This window comes from Chelonia mydas, chromosome 1 (assembly GCF_015237465.2).
Source record: "Chelonia mydas isolate rCheMyd1 chromosome 1, rCheMyd1.pri.v2, whole genome shotgun sequence".
In the NCBI taxonomy this organism is placed as follows: Eukaryota; Metazoa; Chordata; order Testudines; family Cheloniidae; genus Chelonia; species Chelonia mydas.
Genome location: NC_057849.1, coordinates 332,089,498 through 332,114,606, shown reverse-complemented (window position 1 = coordinate 332,114,606; position 25,109 = coordinate 332,089,498). Strand labels below are relative to the sequence as shown.

The window sequence follows — 25,109 nt, the reverse complement described above, 5'->3', positions numbered from 1 at the left end:
ACTCATTAACAACTCATTAACAACTCCTTCCAGCTGCTTCCCTCTCTTCCTTTCCTCCCTATGACTGGAGGTGTATTAACAGACCACTTCACTTTGAATGGTCCCTTAAAATATGCATTAACTACTTACGCTAAACAATCTGTTTCACCTTGTATTTAGCTGTTACACTCCAATTAAGTTTCCCAGACCTGAAGAAGATCTCTGTGTAAGATCATACAAGCTTGTAAGCTTGTCTCTCTCACCAACAGAAGTTGGTCCAGTAGAAGATATTACCTCACCCTCCTTGTCTCTCTAATATCCTGGAACCAACACAGCTATAACAATTGATTTCAGGAAGGCTTTTGTCACAGTCCCACTTGACAGTCTCATAAGAAAATTAGGGAAATGTTGTCTAGATAAAATTACTATAAGGTGGGTGCACAACTGGTTGGAAGACCATCCTCAAAGAGTAGTTATAAATAGTTCTCTGTCATACTGGGAGGGTGTATCTAATGGGATTCCGCCGGGGTCCGTCCTGGGTCTGGTACTATTCAATATTTTCATTAACGACTTGGATAATGGAGTGGAGAGTATGCGTATAAAATTTGCAGATGACATCAAGGTGGGAGGGGTTGCAAGTACTTTGGAGGACAGGGTTAGACTTCAAAAGGACCTTGACAAATTTGAGAAATGGTCTGAATTTAACAAGATGAAATTCCATAAAGACAAGTGCAAAGCACTTCACTTAGGAAGGAAAAGTCAAACACACAACTACAAAATGGAAATAACTGACTAGGTGATCTCGGGGTTATAGTGGATCCCAAATTGAATGTGAGTCAACAATGTGATGCAGCTGCAAAAAAAGACTAATATCATTCCATGGCATATTACTAGGAGTGTTGTATGTGAGACACAAGGCACAATTTTCCCCACTCTATTTGGCACTGGTGAGGCCTCCAGCTGGAGTACTGTGTCCAATTCTGGAAGCCACACTTTAGAAAAGACATGGACAAATTGGAGGCACTTCAGAAGACAGCAACAAAAATGATAAAAGTTTTAGGAAACCTGACCGATAAGGAGAGGTTAAAAAGAACTCGGTATATTTTTTCTTGAGAAAGACTGCTGACAGCAGACCTGATAACAGTCTTCACATATGTCGAAGAGGATGGTGATCAATTGTTCTCCAGACACACAAAAGGCAGGACAAATAGTAACTGGTTTAATCTGCAGCAAGGGAGATTCAAATCAGATATTAGGAAAACCTAACTATAAGGGTAGTTGAGATCTGAAATGGATTTCCAAGGGAGTTTATGGAATCCTCATCATTGGAGGTTTTTAAGACCTCTGGAGGCCCTTCCAGCCCTAAATTTCTATAATTCTATGATTTTACAACCTCTGATATCTTCACACAAAATAAAGCGCATATGCGAAGTTGTTTTAGAGAATGTTGTTCTCAGAACTTTTGAAAAACAAGCACTTTTGGATAGTAGAGAAAATGTATATTTTTGTGTAATATAATCTGATTTGTGCCAATATGGCCTGCTAATCGGGAACACTTTCCAGCACTTACCAGGGGCCACTTAACAACCACACTGTGCCAAAAGTTCCCCCAAATCGACACCAATTCACCCGCACAAACCTACTTAAACAAGCAGCATTACGGGCTTGATCTGAGGCCCTGCACTGCTGCATGGCTTGTGAGGACAATTCCATACTATAATAATAATAATAATATTAAATTATAATGTTACATTTACATAATAGCTTTAGTCATGTAGGATCCTGAACATCAGCTTTCTGCCTCATTAAGACTGCCTTGAACTCTATCAGCTGCACAAAACAGCCTTAAAGCTGGTTTAGCTGGCCAGTTGGGAATTCCCCCTGTATGTTGGGAATTTTTACAAAGTACAGGGCTGTCCTTGACGCTCCTACCCTATCTACTCAAAAGAGAGGGTGTGACTGGGGGAAAGGGAGTGACCGGAAAGGCCCTGCACTCCAGTCATCCCAGCTGGCAGAATAGTGCCTGTGGATCATTGGCAGCTGGTGGAATTGACAGCAGCCCCCTGAGGCTGATCCATGTTATTCCTCAGGACAGGCCGCAGAAGGACCTGGCCCTTCAGGTCAAATTCTCCTGATATATGCTTGACGTCAACGGGAGTATCCAAACTTTAAGTGAGGGGAGAACTTCGCCTTCTCTCTGTCTCTGGATCACTCATCCCCCCGTTAAATGCAACCAGCTCTGGGGTAGTAGGTAGCAGCCACCTGTATAATCAACACCATGCAGAAGGGGCGTAAAGAACAGGTTTTCCAGTTGAAACCCCAGGTACGACTGTAGGTAGGCAGAACACACAGTAATATAACACCTAAGGACCATTTCTTGTGGGAAATTTCAAAGACAACACAAACAGATTTCTACATATGACAATTCTCACTCCCCTGTACACCAGAGACTTGCTGTAATATTCTAGTGACTAGCTGTGAATAGTGATGGATGAACATCGAATTGTTCAGAGGGTTTGGTTTGGCGAGACAACCAGAAATCTGGCTGCTTGTACAAATCCTGTTAAAAAAAATCTGAATTTACTGGTTCTACTTAGAGCTAAGTTTTGATTTGCATTTGCAACACCGAGAACAAAAAAGTGTCAAATGCAACGCTGGAAAGGCTCAGATCCTCATCACAGATCAGGCTTCGCTCAAACGGAGAGTGCACTAGGATGAATTACAAGGAAGATGGAATGGAACCAAACTAGAATCAATTCCTCCAGTGTCGCCAACGCTCATGATTTTATCATGAGTCTGGTAGCATGTGGTGTTGTCTTAAAGATCCAGCAGCTCCTGGACTCATCTGATTAAATGTGAATCAAAATTCTCATGTGAAACAAAAAAGTTTCTAGCCCGCATTGCTGTGGGGAAAAAAACATTGAAATGTGCAGCTAAAGACTCAAACACCAGAAGGCAAACAAAAAAAGCCCCCAAATGTATTATTACTTTTTAAAAAGTGTCATGATTTTGAACATTTGGAATTGGCAGGTTAAAATATATACCAGTGAGTTAGAATGCTTGCCTAGGACTCTGTGGAAAGAGTTTGGATTTTTGTCAAACGAAAGAATTTAAGCCTTTTAAAGATACAGAAGGAACAATGTTTGAGACAATGTTTTGTTAGCTTGGCTAGGATGCCAAAGAATACAAGAAAAACCAATTGACTGAAGTCCAGCTCTTCAGTCAAAGGAGGCAAGCCCTAAAACAGCCAAAACAAAGAAACCGAACCATTTTTTATTAAAAAAAAAAACAAAAAACATTACATATAAACACAGACAGAAATATTTTCATGATACTCAACACTATGCTAGGATTCAGGCTGAAATGTTATTGAAAATGCTGCATATCAGTATGTCGGACATGTAAGGTGGGTGAGATAATATCTATCTTTGACTGGACCAGCTTCTGTTGGTGAGAGAGACGAGCTTTTGAGCTGACACAGAGCTCTCCCCCTCATTGCTCTAATATACTGGGACCAACCACATCACCAACAGCAGTCAGAGTAGTTAATTAATTTTGGGTGCAGAACTTCAGACACCCAGAACCTGATTTTCAGGAGGTGCTGAAAATACTTGTCTCTAGCTCCACTCAGACTCCCAAATAAACCCACAGCCTCAAAACTGCTGGATTCTTCCCCCTAAAAGACTGACAGCACTATAGTTAAAAGTGTCACTAGGCTTCAGAGTTAAAACCCCATTGTGTTGAAAGAGCTCAGCCCACCCCCCTTTCTCTTTCTTCAGATGCAGTAACACAACATTAGGTCATGCTCAGAAGGCTTTCTTCACAAGGGACAGAAACCATTTTTTTTAATAGGTTAAGTTCCTCAGAAACTGATGAGGTCACCAGAGAAATGTTGACAGAGTGTTACCAAAAGCTAGCTCAATCTGACCCAAAAGCTAGTTCAGTCTGACCCTGGATTATATTTAGACTACCGTGGAATTGTTTTGTAAATATGGGCTAAGGAGGTCATGATCCGTAGCCTTCATGCTGGTGAGGTCTGTGAATCTATGGGGCTGCCTGGATCACTTGTGATGGGTGGTGAAAGTCATCATTTGTGATTAAATATATATCTCCAATAGGAACCTCAGACAACAAAACAACTACTGGGTAAAACTTAAGAAAATCAACTAAAGATGGAGCTTTTCTCTTGTTTCACTCTGGCAGGGCTCATGCAAAGCTGAAGCTTATATTGTGACCAACAATATTTCATTTCTTTTTTTGTCTTTTTTTCTCTGCAGCAGCGATGACTGGGCTAAAGAGGAGTATATTGGCTTGCTCTCATTTATGTTGCTTGGAGCAATTTTGCTGCAGTGGTGGCAAGACTGTAACTGGACTATACCTTTGTGGCTGTCTTAGTTTAAACAGCCTAGGAGCTAGATATGTTGAGCACCTGCCTGGAAGTCTAAAGGCCCAGTTTGTAAATTTCAGGGCCTAAAATTAAGTGCCCATTTAGCTGCTCAGGTGCCTAGCTTCACTCATAAAATACGTATCAATTATATTAGGCTTCTCACCTCCTGAGTGCCTTACACACATGAAAACTGGGCCCATACAATGACATCATATTTAGGGTAACCAAATGTCCCAATTTTATAGGGACAGTCCCAATATTTGGGATTTTTTTCTTATATGGGCGCCCATTACCCCCACCCCCTGTCCCAATTTTTCACACTTTCAATCTGGTCACCCTAATCATATTCCTCAGTGGGAATTTGGCCATGACTTTCATAGATGAGGATCTAGCTCTGATTGACCTTGACCCCTTCCTCAGGGAGAATTACTGCAGAATTTTTCAATGTTTATTTCACATTACCCTAAGCTTTGCTTGCTATCTTGCACCATACTGGAACAGGTACAGAGAAGGGCTACTAGGATGATCCGAGGAATGGAAAACCTGTCTTATGAAAGGAGACTCAAAGAGCTTGGTTTGTTTAGCCTAACCAAAAGAAGGCTGAGAGGAGATATGATTGCTATCTATAAATATATCAGAGGGATAAATACCATGGAGGGAGAAGAATTATTTAAGCTCAGTACCAATGTGGACACAAGAACAAATGGATATAAACTGGCCATCAGGAAGTTTAGACTTGAAATTAGACAAAGGTTTCTAACCATCAGAGGAGTGAAGTTCTGGAACAGCCTTCCAAGGGAAGCAGTGGGGGCAAAAGACATATCTGGCTTCAAGACTAAGCTTGATAAGTTTATGGAGGAGATGATATGATGGGATAGCCTAATTTTGGCAATTAATTGATCTTCGACTACTATCGCTAGATATGCCCAATGGCGTGTGATGGGATGTTAGATGGGGTGGGATCTGAGTTACTACAGAGAATTCTTTCCTGGGTGTCTGGCTGGTGAGTCTTGCCCACATGCTCAGGGTTTAGCTGATTGCCATATTTGGGGTCGGGAAGGAATTTTCCTCCAGGGAAGACTGGCAGAGCCATGGGGGGTTTTCGCCTTCCTCTGCAGCATGGGTCACTTGCTGGAGGATTCTCTGCACCCTGAAGTCTTTAAACCACGAGTTGAGGACTTCAATAGCTCAGACATAACATGTCCTACCAGGTGTAATTCGTAGCATTTGTGTGCGTGTCCTACCAGGTATAATTCGCAGCAGTTGTGTGCGTGTCCTCTCAGGTGTAATTCGTAACAGGGTTTGTTACAGGAGTTGGTGGGTGAGATTCTATGGCCTGCGTTGTGCAGGAGGTCAGACTAGATGATCATAGTGGTCCCTTCTGACCTTAAAATCTGTGATCTATGATTCAACGTCTGAATTAGTCTGCAAGCTACGATTATTGTACGACAGCCTTTGAAATTTGTATTTTTAAATAGAATGCAGACAAAGCACTTTCATGGTTCAGTTATAGCGTGGTCAGGAGAAATAGCATTGGAAACAGACCACTGTTTTTGTGGGCAAGTTCATAAACACACTTACTTCCCCCAGCCCCACCAGGTGCATATGACACAAGTGCAAAAATAAAGAAAACTTCATGCCCCACAACATGTCTCCCTCTCTAAAAAAATACTCATAGTGATTGTCACTCCTGCAGAAACCAGTATACTGAGCCACAGAGGAATCAATCCAGGTGTGTCTTCTGCAATCTTCCCATTTCTCTATACAGCTATTCTTGTTTCCCTGCCATTACACATTCTTCCAAATATAGTCCTTGCAAACTTCAGTTCAACAATTGCATTCTAACTGAGATTTACAAGGCTCCCTGTGTGTATGCAAAGAGCCACAACTTGGATGCACAAATGCATGAACACCCCAGCTGGCTCAGAGAAAAATTTCAGTCTCTAAAATCAACTTGGTGACACAACAATGGAGGGACTGCCAAATGAAATGAACACATTTAGGCAGATCTTCCTCAGTGCACAGACACATAACCACCCTTCTCTGCCAATATCCAACCACTATGTTCCCTGCATTAAGGCATCAAATCCTTTGGCTGCGTACTATGAAACCAGTAATCTGTCTTGAGCTAATATAATGGACTGCACTGTGTATTCAGCAGTTTAGTTCCTGCAGAGATATGGGAGCCATACTCCTGGTTCTAAACATTCAGATCAAAGTTCTCAAGGACTCCACACTGATTTTGGATGCCCTTAAGCTTTAGGTGGCCAACTTTAGACAATTAAACATCTCAGGTTGGTCACCCCAAAACTGAAGCACTGGACACTTTTGAAAGCACTGGCCTCAGTAACTTTGCAACCAGGGAGCACTTGGTATTACACAGAGGAAGGCAGGCCTGCTGATTAAGGGACTGAACTGGGACTCACTGGTGAGAAGTGCAGTGCTTGCATCAGAGCACCCTACACGGATATTCCAGCTCCATATGCCCTTGTATGGCACACCACAGAAAGCAAGGACAGAATGTGGCATTTCAATCTGTGTATGGGTCAAAGTGCTTTCACTGCCACACTGTACGTACTGCAATATGATATCATTGCCGTTGTGTTACACACCCTTCCCCCAGCCCGGTGGGAGCTCACCACCTTTTCAAGCAGGACTTTCAGCTTTGTAGCACTTGCTTATCTTTTTTTCTTAGAGCCTCAGCTTCTGGAGTCATGGGATTATAGGAGAAGCTCAGTTTTCATTGAAAAAAACCCCTAAAGTTTCTAGTCTTCTTGGTTAGAGAGAAAGGTTTGAAAAGGTGAACCCTAAAGGCTGAGAAACCAGACAGAAAGATAAAAAAGTAAAACATTTGTAAATACCTCATGCTTTTTAAGCCAATCTCATGATTTGGGGGTGGGGGCGACCCATCAGAATGTGTGGGGTTGGCAATTCTGTAACACATTAAACAGGCCCTTTTCTAAATTGTATTTCATCCACATCTAAACAGAAGTTTATATATTGGGCATCCTACGTTAAATCTTGCTTCCATTTAGTAACATCAAGACTAATGCACAATAAAGATCTGCCAAGAGAGGGGGAGCTCAAAGAATAAATTCAATTTCACTTGTAGGCTGTGGTTGAAATCTGACCCAAGGTGTAAACCAGGCTACATAACAAAAACCCACTACAGTGCATGAGAAATTCTCTAGCCAGAGGGAAGCCCAGAGCAGAGACAGATTGGAAAATTAATTCCATTTCACCTCTAAAAAGGGGCTGATGTCACCAGGTTAAGAATAGCATTTCATAAACACAAAAGAGGTCATGAATTGAAGTCTGCTTACACAATGCCTGACCAATGCACAAGACACAGCTCAGACATGAAAGCACCCAGACCTTTCCCATTTATCCCTTTGCATAAGGAAAAAAATAGAATAAAAATTTTAACAGCACCTTGCATATATTATAGGCCTATTGTTAAGGTTGCCCAACACTTCCCATTACAAGCCTCTCTTTTCAGTTGGTTATAGCTGCCAGACTCCAAGAAGTCTATTGACCACGTTCAAACTGAGACTTTTCACAGACTTATAACTTGGCCAAATTTTCACAGCAACAGCGAAAGGTACAGCCGTGACACCAGGGCAGCCCAAGCCCTCTGCGAAATTTCAAGCCCTTGCTTTGGGATGAAATTGTCAATGCTAGCCATCTGCTTCAGTTTAATTTTTTTTAAAAAGCTTCAACAAAAAACATTCAGCCATTTCACAGAACAAGGTTAAGAAAAAAAATCCTGTCTTACTGTGTTAAAAAAAATCTTATAACTGTTTAGCTGAGAAGCTGTAGCGCCTCCATGCTTTGGAGCAAGGGCTTGAAAGTTCGCAGAGCCTGGGGTGCCCTGGAATCAGGGCTGTACCTTTTGCTGTTCCTGTGAAAATCTGGCTAAGTCTGTGAAAAGTCTCAGTTGTAACGTGGTCAGTAGAGACTTCTTGGAGTCTGGCAGCTGAAGATTCTGCCTGTAATGGGCATGCTCCATCCACTCACAGCTCCTGGACTGTGCAGAGGCCACTGAGCACAGGAACAGAGAGCAGGGAGACTGCCTTTCGTGTGCTCATATTGGTCCCCAGGCAGCATGGAGGAGGAAGTTGCCTGAAACTAATGCAGAGGGGACAAGAGCTGGACCTGGGTGGGGGGGGAGTGAAAGGATTGGATTGGAGCAAAGAGTCTAGAGAGGAGATTGAGACTAGAAACTGGGATGGGGGAGAGAAGAGCTGAGTTTGGACACGGAAACTAGGGCTGGCTGGGTAAGGAGACTGGAATGAAGAGGCATGATGGGGAAGTCCGGGACTCAGAGAGAGAGCCCCGGGCGGGGGGCAAAAGGGGGTGAGATGGGGAGTTATACAGGACATGGTCAGGCTGGAAGGGACTGAGGAAGAAGAAGTGATCAGGGCTTGAGGATGAAGGGGAACAGAGAAAGAAGTGCCGACTAGAGTACACTCCCTTCCAGAGCCTGGAATGGAACCCAAAAATCCCGAGTCTTGCCACTCCTCTGCTGTCAGCAAATATCTCTGAAAACCACTGGCCAAGCGTCCCTTCCCCTCTAGTGCTGCTCACAAAAGAGGATGACAACCTACTACTGCTATCAGCTACTCCATTAGCTAAAGTGCCAGAGACTGCAATGGATCTAAAGGCAACAACCGTTAACAACAAGATAACACATAATTAGGGCTTCTGATTTTAGGTTTTAACAAACACCCCTGTTACAAACAAACAAAGTGTTCATTCATAAATGCTTACTTGTATTTAGGGGCTTATCTACACAGCGCAAGAAATGAGGATTACAGGGGTGTAAATTCTACAGCACTCTAATGTGCTGCCCATGCAGACCCTGCTGGTGTGCACTAAAGGTTCCTCAGTGCGCTTTAACATAGTGCTGAAACAGCACTATATTATAGCGTACTAGGGACCATACAAAGAGAACACTCATTGCAGTATACACCAAGCAAAAGCCCTAAAACCCTCATATTTTTGGACATCTACACAGACCGCAAACATTAGTAAAAATAAACCTTGAAAAACAGACGCCCAACACATAATGAACTTTAGGTTTGTTTGTTTTAAACAAAGCAAGTTATACACAAAAATACATTGAACGAATGGTAAGGTTGCAAAGCCAAGCGTTCAAATGTCAGGAAAGGCCAGAATTAATGTTGCCTGTGCAGCCATAAATTGGCCCCCTGGCACGTTTGCAGTGTGCTGTGGTCTTTACTTACGTGAAGAAATGCTATTTTTCCCACAGAAACCCTGCCTCGTTCAGTGCACAGGATGGAGGAGGGTTACATGATGAAGGAGACCGTTGTCCGTAGGACTCAGGCTTCATCTATTGCTCAAGTTGGAAGGTTTAAAGTGCATGAGATAAGGGACTGTAGGAAGAGCAAGTCCAGTTTCACCGTTAGGGCACTTAGATGTACAGCTGCATGGGAAATGGTGTTTCCATCCCATGAGAGTTGAGATTTTGAAATGATTCCCATCCTGAACGAGGATGAAAAGTCAAAAACCTTCACAAACTAATAATGCAAAAAGGTTAAAGAGACAAGGTGGGGCGGTAAAATTGTGGATGAAAGAAACAAGCTTTCAAGCTGCAGAGAGCTCTTCTTCGGGTCAACTGAAATGTTTCCTTTATTTCAAAATGTTTTGTTTCAATTTTGTATAGTTTAAAAATGAATTACAATTTAAAAATGAAGATTCATTTTGAACCAGAAAACAAAACTGTTTTGAAAATGTTAAAATGAGATAATTGAACACAAAAATGTTTGAATTGGGAGATTAAACAAAGACAACTATTTCCTAAAACTGGTTTCAATTTTTCTGACCAAAAAAAAAAAAAAAGTTTAGTCAGAAAATTCCCTACCAGCTCTAGTTAAATGCCAACCTGAAGAATTGGTTTCTATTCCTGCCTTAGCTTCATGGTTCCTATGTGATGCTGGACAAGTCATTTGAACCACACTTTTCACAGGAGGTCACTAACTGCAGTTTTCAGAGTGGTAGCAGTGTTAGTCTGTATCAACAAAAATAACGAGGAGTCCTTGTGGCACTCCTCGTTATTTTTACTAATTGCAGTGTTCCTCATTTTCTGGATGTCCAACTTGAGATCCTGGAATCTGATATGCAGAAGTGCCAAGCACCCACATCTGCAATTGAAGTCAATAGGATCTGTGCTTTAAATGTAAGTGCTATATAATGCTAAGTACTCTGAAAAAATAGGCCATTGGTGTTTCAAATAGAGCACTCAAAAACAGTGGACACTTTTGACCTTAATCTCTTTGTGCCTCCAGTTCCTCATCTGTAAAATGGGGAAAATCTGACCCTTCCCTCTCACAAGAGTGTTGTGAAATAAATTAGTGCTTACCATAGCAGTGGGCATAATAAAAATACCTATGAGGAAATAAATAATTCTGTATTCAGAATAGGTTTTGAATAGTGAACAGAAATAGTGAGAGATTCTTTTAACATATTTTTGGGGATATAATTTAAATACAGTATTTCAGTCAACCAGCAAAGTTTTTTTTAAAATGACATTTTTCAATATTCAAATAAGAATCAATCTGGCAAAGAAAATTACATGATGCTAATTATGCTTTGTGCATATAAATCAGCTGTGAAATCATTTGAAACTCTTGTGTGTTTGGGATCTTTATCAATGAGGCAGAATAATCATCAACAAACCTCAGTTAAGCCGCACTTTAAAAAGATCTCATTATTGAATATGAACACAGTTTTGCACTTCAAAGTCAAAGCTGTTCCCCAATGGACCAGGCAGATATCTAAGCTTCCATGCACCATTGTGCATATCTCAAAAAATTAAATTATAATTATTTTTATGTTAAAAATAGGAATCCGCCCCCTTCTTCTCCCCTTATCCTTTTATTATGGCAACTACTGGCGCCTATTGTGACCTAGAAACAAAGTGAAGCTTGGTCAAATGTAACGCTGCTGTGCTGAATAACCAATCTAAATGCATGCTAATTCCTAATCTAAATGCACGCTAATACACATACGACAAGCATTGATACAATTTCCAGTAATGGAGAGCACCTTAATAAGCACGGAGCATTTTTGTATTCTAAAGTACCAATTCGTGTACAGACCAAGCTATAAAAAACATCGGTTTCAATCTCAGAGCAGGTCTACTAAAGATAATAATAGATTTCTGTAAGACAGCCTCAAAAATGAAGTTTTGTTATTTAACCTGAGTAACAAAATTTTAAAATAAAAGTTCCTATAAACAGCCTCCAATGTAAACATATACAACACCCAGTTTTGACATAGTGCTTCATCAGTAGAGCTCAAAGCACTTTACAGAGGAGGTCAGTATCATTTTATAAATGTGGAAACTGAGGCACTGAGTGGTCATGTGACTTACCCAAAGTCACCCAGCAGCAGAGCCAGGACTAGAACGTAGGTCTCCTGAGTCCCAGACTAGTGGTCTGGCCACTAGGTCACACTGCTTCCCAAACAGTTTGCTGCATTCAGTAAAATTGTTCTGTAGAGTCAACCCACACTGCTCTGCTCTTTAAGGCAGTGTAACGAGAGTGCGTGTTACCTCCTGGGAGGAGGGGAGAAAGACAGACTACCTGACAGTGCCCTAGACTAGGAAAGGGTGCAGTGGATTATCAGCAAAGAACCTATGAGTTCTAAATTCCAGCTCTGCTACAGATGTCTTAATATTCCTGTGTATTTCACAATCCTTGATTAGCCAAAGCTCAGCCACTTTATCACACTGCCTTTTGGAAATGGTGGCCATATCTCCTTGTGTAACCCACACTAATAGTGGGGCTTCGCCCTTCTGCACTGGACAAATCACATGGAGGTTTATTAGTCTGCATGATGGGGTGTACGAGCCCCTCGCTGGTAGACTAAGGGTTAAATAGCAGCTCTGGGCCCAGAAGGCCCTGCCCAGCTGCACCTGCTCGGGATGCTCACATTGGTGGCTGGGCTCAGAAGGGTGCATCTCAGCTCAGTCGAGGTGGACAGAGAAGCAGAGCAGTTGTGTGCTGCAGAGAAGCTGCTGGGGCTTCATGTGGCTGAGACCTGGCTCCACTGCCAAGCTGCCACAGGCCCTTCATCTCACTGAGGCTAGTAACAAGGGGCCATGGCTGAAAGAGGAAGACCCTCCGGAGTGCGATTAGAGGGAATCCAGAAACTGTCCAGTGGCACCAACGGAGAAACCAAAGCCGGGGTAGGAAGTGGCCCAAGGAGCAGGCGAAAGGGTGCCTGTCCATGGGCCACACATTTAAGCTATTATTCACAGGCTCCTGAGTTGGAACTCAGTGGAGCAGGGAGGGCCTGGGTTCCCCTATCCCCGGATCACTGCCACTAGGTAACACTACCTGGTTTGGGCTTCAACCGCCCAACACAGGGTGGAGAATGCAGGCAGTTAGAAGGACAGCAAGTGTAATAGTTAACCCAACCCAAAAGAAGCGATGGATACTGAAAAGTTACTGAAATGGATGGTGGAGAGCTAGCGACAGCCGAGAGCTGCTTTGTTCAATTGCATCACAACAAACTGATGGGCCGGTGGTGGTGGGGACTCCCACTGACAAACAGGAAGTAGGGAGGGGTGGAGCACAGTTTCATCCCCTTATACTCTGGGTAACTCAGTTAACCCCATGATGACCCCTTTGCTACTGTTTCTAGCCGTTTCTTCAGGCATCCAGCCCTTTCTTTGCAATGAAGAGTCTGGTCTGGATGCCTGTAGGAAGAGATGGGCAGATGTGTAGGAGGGGCCATCATCACGTGCCTGGCCAGCTGTCTCTGACCATCAGCAAGTGCTTTGTAGATGAGATTTCGAGAACCACTGATCTAGAGCAATTGGGAAAAACAGCAGGGTAGAAAGCAGCAGTCTAGCAGCATGTATGCTTTGTATCTGATGTGGAAAGTGCTTAAGAAGCTGTCCTCAAAGCATTCAGAAGAGTCAAGTCTTCAGCTTAGGGTGGCCACTTGTGCATTCGCAGAACATCAGACATTCCAGCACTTCTGGAAATAGCATGAGCCCTCCCCCCATCTGTGTGAATAGCATGAGTCCTCCCCCCAACGCCACTGGCGTGAGCTCTTACCCACCATGCAGGCAAAGTCACATCGCATGGAAAATGCCATTTTGAAGAGTGCACTGCCCTGCCCCCATTGGCAGAGCAAGTGAGGTCATGTTGGTGGGGACACGGTGGAGGAGTGTGCTCTTCAAAATGAGGTCGCCACATCCAGTGCCAGACAAAATCACGTATGGTTTTGTCTCAGTACCAGACAGGGGACAAACCTTAGAAAAGGAGGACTGCCTGGCTTAAAACCAGATGAATGGCCTGCCTACTTCAGTTCATCTTATTTTTTAAAAGAAACTGGTAAAAAAAAAATCGTTCAGTCTTTAAAAGCAATGCTGTAGCTCAAACAGAAGTGATGGGATTGATTCAGAAGTTATTGTCTTGTGTTCTGCACAGGGTCAGATTACACGACCATACTGGTCCCTTCTGGCCCTTATGCAGCACGGCTGCCTTTCACCAACACTAAATCCACACCCTAATTCTCAAAGTTTACCTTATATGCAAATTAATTGCAGATATTGAAATTAGATCACTAAATAATCTGCATGAAATGCCACACATGGAGCAGCACAGAACTTGGCAGGTGTGAATTGCTCCAAAACAAATAATTAAAAGCATAGAGTCTCACTGTGGTTGCAGTCTCTGGCAGAAGTACCGTCCTCCTTAGTTCAGAGCAGGCAGTTAATTCCTCCAGTTACTCCTTCCCCCTATCCTGAGTCTGGATCAGGAGCTTTTGAGGTTAGGGGGAACAGGACAGCAGCTCCGCTCCTCTCCTATTAGCTCCCTTTCATTTCCTAGCTCTCCCAGCCTCCCCCCACTTCCTTTTTTTGGTGTCCCTTCAATGAGGTGGCAGAGCAGTCAAATCCACCTCCAGCAGCTTAATAGGCTGCAGCTGCCAGCATTTTCCACCAGGCCTGGCAGTTCAGGCAGTCTCTAAGGCTCAGCTCCTCCCTTCTGATAGGTGAATGGGCTTAACCCCTTTCTGGTTTATACATGCAGGGGCACATAAGCCCCCCCTCACAGGAAGCCCTAATGAAACTCATGTCCCAGTGCAAGGAGCCCCATCAAAAAGATATGGAACCGCGCCAATATTTAGGAATCTGTCAGACATTACTGCATGCCACAGCAAAGGGGAACACAGAGCTTAGTAATCACATTGTGTTGTAACCGTATTCTTCCCTCCTTTTCTCTCTGATTATCTCTTACCCTTACTCCTTGCAGTGTGTCTATAATTAGGCCCTAATCCTGCAACTGACAGCACGCAGATACACCGTCAATAGCAAGATCTGGGCCTTGGATTGTAAACTCTTTGGGGGCAGAGACGGTCTTTTTGTATTTGTGCTGTAAGGTGCCTAGCACACCTTAGAGCACAGTATAAACATTACTACTGCTTACTGGTCAGTTGGAAATGGCCACCGTGAAGGCAGTTCCTGACTAGAACTGGTTGGAAATTGCTGTTGTGGGGGAGTGGCTCGACTGTGAACATTCGAATCCAAATTGGAGTTTTTTTTAACTGAACCTTTCTGAGCAGTTCAGTTTCTGGCAATGCAGCTGTCATGGAGTTTCCAGACAGAGAACAGTCCTTTCACAAAACTCCCATTGCTGTAGAAAATATTACTTCACTAAAGGAGGAAGAAGAATAGAAGTTGTGACAAATGCATGTAGGTTTGGCTGAAAGTATGCTTTATTAGCCATGTTCTTTTAGCATTTGTAAAGGATAATTAACTGGTTTTAAACCCCAGAGGACGAATTACTTATTTGTTTTGCAGTAGCATCTGGATGAGATTGGGGCGACACTGAACTAGATATTGTGCGAACATGTGGTAAGAGACAGTCCCAGCCTGAAGAGTTTACCATATGAAAAGAAAGGGGAATAATACCCTCTTTTTATCGATGGGGAAATTGAGGCACAGAGACTAAGTGACTTGCCCAAGGTCATATAGGAAGTCTGTGGCAGACCATGTGATTTGAACTTCGAGCTCTTGAGTCCCATTCCAGTGCCTTAACTGCAAAAATTTGTTAAATTCACTTTTAAAATAGCTAGCTCCTCTTGGAAGAAGTCAGACCCAGCTGGGTAGTTAAATGATATTTTTGGCCAGATTCATAGGGATAAAAAGCACTTGGGTCCTCCCCAACTTGCCCATTGTGTTTAACCCAGGATTTTTTAAAATTAATATTTTATTGAAATGTACCAGAAGCACATACAAAAGGAGGTCAGCTGTGCAAAAGAGGATGTCGGCAACAATCTGCTAACAGTCCAAGAGAGTTAAAGCACCATGAAAAAACTCTAAGCTAGTGCATCCACTCTGCCTCGCTGCATAGCTCAACAGTTCTAGGTGTCTAAGCCTCATGCTATGAAGAATGCTATGAATTATATCATATCCTGGCATAGGCAGGTGGATGAATGAAATTAGTATCTTTGTTGTTTGGACTCTAGAGACCAAGGCTCAGAAGACAAGGGCCTAATGTTTTGATTCTCTATTCTGTAGGACCTCAGGGAAAAGACCTGGTAATGACTTTATCAACACATTACTTTAGTGTCCCGCAATCTATTTCTGGATTGTGATTTTGACTTTTAAAAGGGGAAAAAATCATACATTCTTAACTTGCTTTTGAGAGTCTCTTCAAAGAAAGGTATGTAAACCTTATGTACTCAGGAACACTGCAAAATGGATGGGGTCAAATTCTTCCAGCCATCTCCTATCAACATTTATTATTAATTATTATTATTATTATTATAAATTATTTGTATTACCATAGTGCCCAGGGGTCCTAGTCAAGGGGCAGGACCTCATTGTGCTAAGTGTTGTACAAACACAGATTGGTGTTCCAGTATTACTGTAAGCAACAAGAGCAGAATATGGCCCATCATCTTTAGATCTGCTTAGTGTACCTGTATTAAGAGAGTCCAAATTTTATCATGATCTCCTTAGATGCATTGGTCAGTTATGGTACACACTTATGTTTAGACAAAGTCTCTTTCCTTCTATGTTCATTTTCAAAGAGCTAAATTTGTTACATCTCCTTCTTTCCCATAATAATAATGTTTAGCACTTATGTAGTCCTTGTTCACCAATTCATTCTTGCAAGACCCCTGAGTAGATAGATAAGTAAATAGTGTCATTCTCCTTTTACAGATGGAGAAACTGAAGCAGAAACTGTAAGTATCTGCCCAGGTTCACACAACAAATCATTGTCAGAGTCAGGATTAGAGCTCAGGATAGGTAAACTCAGACCTGTGCACAGACTTTTAGACTCTGATGTCTCGATGACAACAGACTGAGGAGATTTGTTTTTGTTTTTTAAAAAAACAACCCAACTCCATCAAAACTCTTTTTTGACACAAAATGCCTGTTTGACCACAATGAAAATGTTCACTAAAAAGTTTTCATTTCAGTAAAATTTTTCAACAAAATTTTTTGAAATGGACAACTTTGTTTCATTTCAATAGGGCAAACACTTTTTAAAAATCCCTTCCTGAACATTTCATTGTTTTTTTTAAAAAAAGTTTTTTAAAAAAAGCATTTTTCCTTCACCAAAATGTTTTTTTTAAATCAAAGTAACAGTTCACAGAAAATCTTGAATGAAACAAAAACTGATTTTTTAAATAATTTTTCACAAATCTTTTCCCAAGATCTGGATTCTAATTTTAACTCTATTGTAGACTCACCATATGATCTTGGACCACATGCTATTCTTAATATCTTCCTGCCTCACTTCTACCCTTTAGTATAAAGAGAGGAATTACATTTGCTCATCCCACATCCTGCTGGATGAGGCTAACTGAATGTTTGCAAAGCACATTGAGGAAGGTGCTAGCCAAGTGTAAGATATTATTTAAAACTGGAGTTTCATTTTCACTGAAGGATCAAGCAGAGGCAACTCTGGGAAGAGAACAAAGTTTATGGGTAACAATTTCAATAGATTCATAGATTCCAAGGCCAGAAGGGACTCTTGTGATCATCCAGTCAGACCTCCTGTATAACAAAGACCATAGAACTTCCCTAAAGTAATTCTTAGAGAACATCTTTTATAAAACATCCAATCTTGATTTTAAAATGGTCAGTGATGGAGAATCCATCATGGATCCTTGGTGAATTGTTACAACGGGTAACTACACTTGTTAAAAATTACACCTTATTTCCAGTCTGAATTTGTCTAGCTTCAACTTCCAGTCATTGGACTGTATTATACCTCTCTCTGCTAGATTGAAGAGCCCATTATCAAATATTTGTTCCCCAGGTAGGTACTTACAGACTGTAATCAAATCACTCCTTAACTTTCTCTTTGTTAAGCTAAATAAATTGAGGTCTCGGGGTCTGTCACTTTCAGACATGTTTTCTAATCCTTTAATCATTCTCATGGATCTTCTCTGAACCCTCTCCAATTTTTCAACTAATAGCAGCAGAAGACAGAAAATGATTAGCAACATTTTGTGTGTGTGTGTGTGTGTGTGTGTGAAATATTCTACATTATTCTAATTTTTCCCCAGTGTTCCTGCTTAAAGCCAATTTACAAAGAAAATTACTATTAAAAGGAGGGAATTAACTACCCTTTGTAGCTAATTATTATCGTTATTCACATTACCGTAGCACTTAGGAGTAATGTGACCATATTTCCCAAAGTAAAAATGGACACTGCTCGCCCGAGTCACCTGGCGTCGCCACTCGCCAGAGCTGCCTGGCATCACCTGGGGCTGAGGCTGACCACCCAAGCCCCATATTGCCCAGGGCTGACAGCCCGAGCCCCACCACCCATTGCCTCATAGCCACTCACCCCCCTGAACATTCCCTTTTTTTTTTTTTGGCAGCACTGGGCATTTGTTTCATTTGCTGTTTGCCAGCTGATGATCAGCTGGCAAGAGCAAATGGGACAAATGCCCAGTTTTGCGCACACACAAAAAGAAGTCTGGGACAGGGCTTAAAACGGAGACAGTCTGGCCAAAACAGGATGTATGGTCACCCTACCTGGGAGGTCCAGTTCCAGATGAAGCCCCATTGTGTTAGGTGCTGTACAAGTACAGGTAAGGCACTAGAATGGGACTCAGGAGATCTGGGTTCAATTGCCAGCTTTGCCACAAACTCCCTGTGTGACCCTGGGCAAGTCACTCTGTGCCTCGCATCCCTACAAGGATAATAATGCTTCCCAGCTTTTCAGGGGTGTGTATACTATGGAGACCTGGACTGTACAAGTTTCCTGATGTGGAGAAAAACACAGGGGACTCAAATTTCAGAAGTGACTTTTGGGTGCCCAATTTAAGTGCTCAGCACTCCCTGAAACTCAGGGCCCTTTAAAATGTCACAGATTGGGCACCCAAAATCAGTAGTCACTTTTAAAATCTGAGGCTGGGGTAACTAAAAAACCCCAAGGGAGATGTAGTAAATTTACTGGCAATGGCTAAAAGTGCATGGACTGTCCATTTGTCTATTTCAGTCTAAGATCAGGGCTAAGCAGCTGAAGCACCACTGTTGATTACATTCCTGATTTACAAATTGTTCTCCTATTTCTTCCACCTACTTTCTGCTGCGGCTTTCCTTTTGCTTTTCTGGGTACTAATTGGTGCCACACACTAAGGTGGATACTGGAGACTCACCAAGTAAGCCAGCTCTGTTGTTCTGAATTGCTGGTGCCCTCGTTCCACCCATGAAAAGCCCCAGGGTGATAGAGACTGATCATGCTCTCACATCATTATCATCAGCTTGACGATGCCGCTGAATGGGGCGCTTCTCAGTGCTGCTGCCGAAACCAATAACTATCATTCACACATTACTGTGTGTGTAATATCCAAGCATGAATGGTACAAGAAAAACATACTGAGAAATTATTTGGTAAATGGTTATAGGATTCTAGCCAGACAGAACATTTATTACACCAGGAAAACTGTTGAGGCCAAGGAAGAGGATAGAACATTGCTGCTTTGTTAGCCCACTTCTGGCAAATGCAGACATGATGTCATAGAATCATAGAATATCAGGGTTGGAAGGGAACCTCAGGAGATCATCTAGTCCAACCCCCTGCTCAAAGCAGGACCAATCCCCAATTTTTGCCCCAGATCCCTAAATGGCCCCCTCAAGGATTGAACTCACAACCCTGGATTTAGCCAACCACTGAGCTATCCCTCCCCCCAATCTCATAATCGTTCCCCAAGACTGTGGCTATGAATGGGCCCTGCAGAGCCTTTCCACCACTATGTCTCCCAAGCAAGAGGCTGGAGGTACCCAGAGACTCCAAGGAGGGGGTGAGAGAAGCAATAAGCCTATCCCCCACAGACACTATGCTCCAAGACTCTTGCAACTCTTAGGCTATGTCTACACTTACAGCGGCACGGAGAGGAAAGGTACTACATGAGTAGTGACACGCTGCAGGGAAAGGCTCCAGCAGTGTGGAGAGGCTCTGGCAGGCAGAGGGACGCTATGCTGCTAAAAGCAGGAGGGTAGACGTGGAAGGCACTGCTTGGGTGTGTAGAAAGGCATGTGGGGTATATCACCTGGTGGTTCATTTATGTAGCGGACTCTACTCACTGAAGCTACGCCTCACCATCTACACTGATTTATAACCCTGCTAGCTGGGCGCGCCATGTCTGTACTCTGCACATCATGGTAAGTGTTGATGTAGTCTGAGAGGCACGTCCTTATTGGCTAGTTCCTGTGTGACTGAATCCCCTTATATTGCTATCTTCTCACACTCCGGAGAAAAGAGGGGAAAGGGGAACAGAGGAACAGAAAAAGGGCATTCTTGTAGACCAGAAGCAAAAGCCATTGTAATCAATGGAAACTGCCTGCTGACTTCACTGGGCTTTGGACCAGGTCCTTGGGCGGGGGGGGGGGGGGGTCACAAGAAAAATAATAATGGAACTAATGAGATGCACCCCAGACTTCCCCTCAGTCATTCCACTGGCACATTATATCCCTTTCCTCTGCCTGTTTAAACTGTAAGGGCTTGATCCACAAAGGGATTTAGGCACCTGACAACTACTTTAGGTGCCTAATTCCAAAATTGAATTTCTCAAACACCTGCTTGGCTGTTGCCTAACCCTGTGGACACCTGCCATCCCTAGGTGCCTATGTTTCTGCCAATAAAGTTCCCTTGGTGCCTAAAAATTGCCAGTGGGCATGAGTGTAGCCTCCTAAGTCCTTCATTCATGCCCCTAGCTCCAGGCTAAACCCCAGTGGGATTCCCAAATTAGGCATTTCCCTGCCTGTCTCACCTGTGGGACCCGATCCAGTAGCATTCTCAGAGGCTGCCGTAGAGCAGGTCCACTGGATCAGGCCCTGCACAAAATGGTAGTAGTGGTGGTGGCATGACTACCCTCCCTTATAACCTTTAGCTCAGAAGTTAAAGTACTCACCCGGTATGTGGTAGACCCAGATTCCATCCCTACTCTGCCTGATTTGGATCCACATCTGTCCCTTCTCAGAAGGGGAGCCCTAACCATGAGGCTTTGGGATGTTCTTGGGTGGGTCTTTTTTTGCCTCCCGTTGAAGCTGTCCCACTTTGTATAAGTAACTAAATTGTCCTTGGGTTAGAGAGTGAGAATGACTTTATAGTGGTTAGGGTCCTCCCCTGGGATGTAGACTCAAGTTCCTGTTCTAGTGACTTAGGAGTTTTGCCATTTACTTCAATGAGCAAGGATTTCACCCCTTCTGTGCAAAAATTTCATTCTTTTTATTCGAACATTATAAACAGCAGGGAAGTCAGAAACTGCTGATCCCTGGTCTGCCCTAAACTTCAAGGCCCACACCTTCCAATGTGGAGTGACCTCTACAGCCACACCCCAAATCCTTTCACAACAACATCTGTTCCACCCAGTGCCATTGGCCCAGAGCGCCAAACCTAAGTTATACTGGCTCCTGGATCAGGGGAGCAGAAAAGTAGTTTAGAACCAACTTCCCTGCCCCTGCTCTCCACAGCTACTCGATCCACTTTTCCCCGCTCGCTCAGCTACTCCAAGTCCTCCACGAAGCACTTTCAGCCGCAGCAGGGATCTGGTGCTCAGTAAGGCAAGACTCCAATTCAGCCTCCTCTTTGCTGATCAGCGTGTTTCACAGCCCCAGGAATGCTGTCTCTTGGCCTGAAAGAGTTCCTTCATCTGAACGTAGCTGACATTTAAAGGAGCCCATCCTGGGAAATTGGGTTCTTTATGGGTTTTTCTTTTTAATTTAATTTTATTTAACACACAACTCAAACGTCTTTATAGCTGTCTGCTAACTTACAAAAATGTGACAAATGCATCCTTGCCATGAAGAAAATGGCGAGGTAGGTATGCCATTTCACCCTGAAGCAGCTAATGTAGCTTTAATTATCTTAGCTACAGGAAAAATTGCCCTGAGATACCTAGTCACTACTTAATTTACTCACAACTGGCCACGAACACCACCACCCCTCCAAAAAAAAACAAACAAAAACACCCAGAAAAAAACCCCATCACTTGGCACTCAGTCCCTGAAACCCAAAGACTGTTGGAGGTGCTTAGTGGCTGCACTAGAAACAATCATAAGAGAATTAATAGATTAATTAGGTTGCACTGTCTTTTCCATTGAGCAGGCATTTTTAACCAAGAAGGCTCCTTACCCAAAAAATATAAAAAACTAAACAAATGGTCAATAATGTTTTTCTGATCTTGTATTAATCTGCTATCTAAAATGCCATATGACTGCTGAGATTATATTGATTAGCCAAATTGGAAAGGGTAATGGGGAGAGAGAATTTAATGTTCAAGCAGTAGCTAAAGCAAAGGAGTAATAGGAGAAAGCGGAGATGTACTCTTCCCCTCCCTCTCTAATTACATTTTGCTAATCCGTTCAATTAACATTGATGAATTTTATGATGAAAAGCATAATGAATCCATTAAACAAAAAACAAGTATTGGCATAAACTCTTTTCACCCCAGGAAGTGAATTATATCAGAAAGGCTGTGGTAATTTACTAATAACGTGATCTAATGAAAAGAAGTCATTCATTCTTTGGCCAGTTAGAGACAGATTTGAGGAGGTTAGATTCTGCTCTCAGTTACACCAGGGTAAAGCCTTAGTAAATGCACTGAAATTAACAGGAATCACTCCTTCTTTATACCACTGTAACTGAGAGTAGAATTAGGCCCAGATCATATGTAGCTTGTTACTACCTAATAATAATATGTAACACTGTCGTCAGTATTTCTCTCTCCCACCCCCAAAAGGTACTTCCATGAAAAGTAGATTTGTTAAGCAGTTAATCGCTGTCTTATAATTCATAGACTCTCCTGGAAGTTTTAACCAGAAACCACAAAAGCAGTGACAGTTAAGTACAAATTGAGACAACTATTTATGATTCACAAATATTCCTCCTATAATGCAATCTCCTCTCGCAATGTATGCATGACATTTCTATCATGTGCACACTAAATTTATATGTCATGCATTTCCTTAACAAGACTATTCACACAACTATGATAAATAGTGCCATAATCTGCAGCAATTTCAATCCTTCTGCATGCCAGCAAAAGTCGCTTAGCAACGGTTGTTATGGGCAACACCAGCATCTTTTGCTGAATTCAGTGGCAACCAAGCTTCTACAGGCTTACAATTGAGGCTTATACCTTAGAGAATATAGAGTCCCTTCCCCCCACAAATCCATATTAGTTATAATCGCCCTTTGCACAATGTATAAGGCTTAGCAATTATTAATAATTATCAATTTAGTAAGATCAAAACTGCCATCCTGGAGATGATGCACGTACCTCTTTCTATTGCATTGAAGAGCCATTAACTGATATTGCAACAATGTGACAGCTTGCCCTCTCCCCAGGCTACTTAACATTCACAACATCATCTTTAAAATGAGTTGGGGACCTATGTAGAGAGGTATAAAGAAACCCCTTTACTAGTCTCCTGCTGAGATGCCTAGCTTTAATGCACTTCCAGACTTTTAAAACAATGTGCACATCGGTATATTACAGGCATGCTCTTGATGCTCCTTTATTTCTGGGTCCTGACTATCACCTAATGATTACTTCTCCTAATTGTTTAGTGTTTCACATAGAAGGAACTGTTACACATTTATCCTCTGAGAACTGACCCCGGATGCCATTTTTTTCAATGAGAACTCTGTCTTGTGCTAAGATCCAGAGCTCTCCAGATCCTGTAAACCATCTGAAGAACCTTTCGAGCTAGAGAAAAAAATTCAGTCTGGTAAAATCCAGCCAGAAAAGTGACAGGTGATCCTGTGCCATTCAAAAACTACGTGCACATTAAGCAATGCTGGCTTTAATGATGACAGCTGTGCTATGGGTTAAGGAAGGCATCACGCTACCTGATCACAGGGGAATATGAATATTTTATTTCAAATCAATTACACAGTTGCTATTCCCACTGCTGTCCTTAAGGCTATCAGCCTGCCCACTAGAAAATCCCTGTTCAGAGCGGGTTGACATCTTGTCCTTAAAAAACACCATAGTGGGAGCTGAAACTTGGCATCAGTGGGCTTAATCTGGAATCATTTAAAAAATATGTTTAGCTAAATTGCAAGTTTTCTTTCTATGTTTTAAGCAGCAATTTTCACATACCTTTATATAATTTGCATTTAAATTACCTCATTAGCTGGCATAGCATATTATCTGAATCCCATTTGTCCCCTGTGAAAGATTCCCCTCTTTAAAGAAGTGAAAACTGAAAGTTAAACCCAAGCTCTGTGTTTGAGTTATTATTAAGATTGTAACCAACAAGAGCAAGACATGTCAAAGTTATGGGTGACAGTCCATTGTAAGCAATTACCAGGCTGTCAGATCAGTACATGAGATGAAGTATTATTTGCCATAATATCTTGGTACTGCTAGTTGATTTATGGATTGTGTGTCAGACTTTGATTTGAATTTCTTTGTTTATCCTACGGTTGAGCCCTTCCATGAGTGCTAAGAGGGTACTCTGAGTATAGCTACTGTTTGCCAAAGAGGGTCCCACCCTATTCCCTCTGAAGTAAAACTTTCAGAATGGAACAATGAACCTAATGTCATCAGTTCCTCTTCAAAACCTTTGGGCTCTTTACAGTCAAGAGGAAGTATAGTCTTCTGGTTAGGCCCCTTGATTGGACCTCAAAGAATCTGCATTCAGATCCATTTTTTCCATAGTCTTCTTCCGTGACCTTGAGCAAATGACTTTGTATATTACAACATAAGAACGGCTATACTGGGTCAGACCAAAGGTCCATCAAGCCCAGTATCCTGTTCTCTGACAGTGGCCAATGCCAGGTGCCCCAAAGGAAATGAACAGACAGGTTATCATCAAGTGATCCATACCCTGTCACCCAATCCGAGCTTCAGGCAAACAGAGGCTAGGGACACCATTCCTGCCCATCCTGGCTAATAGCCATCTTCCCTGAATCTATTTAGCTCCCTTTTGAACCCCGTTATAGTATTGGCCTTCACAACACCGTCTATGTTCACAACATAGTCCTATGTTGCCCATTCAAAAATGGGGACAATACTTCATTTCTCTCTGACTTGTCCATTTAGATTGAAAACTCTTCAGGGAAGGGACTATTCTCTTACTGATGTATATATTTGTACAATGACTAGCACAATGGAGTCTCAGTCTCAGTTGGGACATTTAGGAGTTATAGTAATATGAATAATAATAATATCACTATGTTTAACCCCATACTCTCCTTGATTCATAGGGTTTAAGGCCCTAGGGACCACT

The 25,109-nt window shown here is 42.4% G+C and overlaps 1 protein-coding gene and 1 long non-coding RNA gene across 3 annotated transcripts in view; both read right to left on the bottom strand.

Moving 5' to 3' along the window:
• Nucleotides 1–14,294, bottom strand: part of LOC122466807 — a 30,423-nt gene extending 16,129 nt beyond the window's left edge. Inside the window, exon 1 of the long non-coding RNA XR_006292640.1 lies at nucleotides 14,063–14,294. This is a non-coding gene — a long non-coding RNA (uncharacterized LOC122466807). The remainder of the gene's footprint in view (nucleotides 1–14,062) is intronic.
• Nucleotides 1–25,109, bottom strand: part of FRMD4A (FERM domain containing 4A) — a 550,199-nt gene that overhangs the window by 441,010 nt on the left and 84,080 nt on the right. The window lies entirely within an intron of this gene.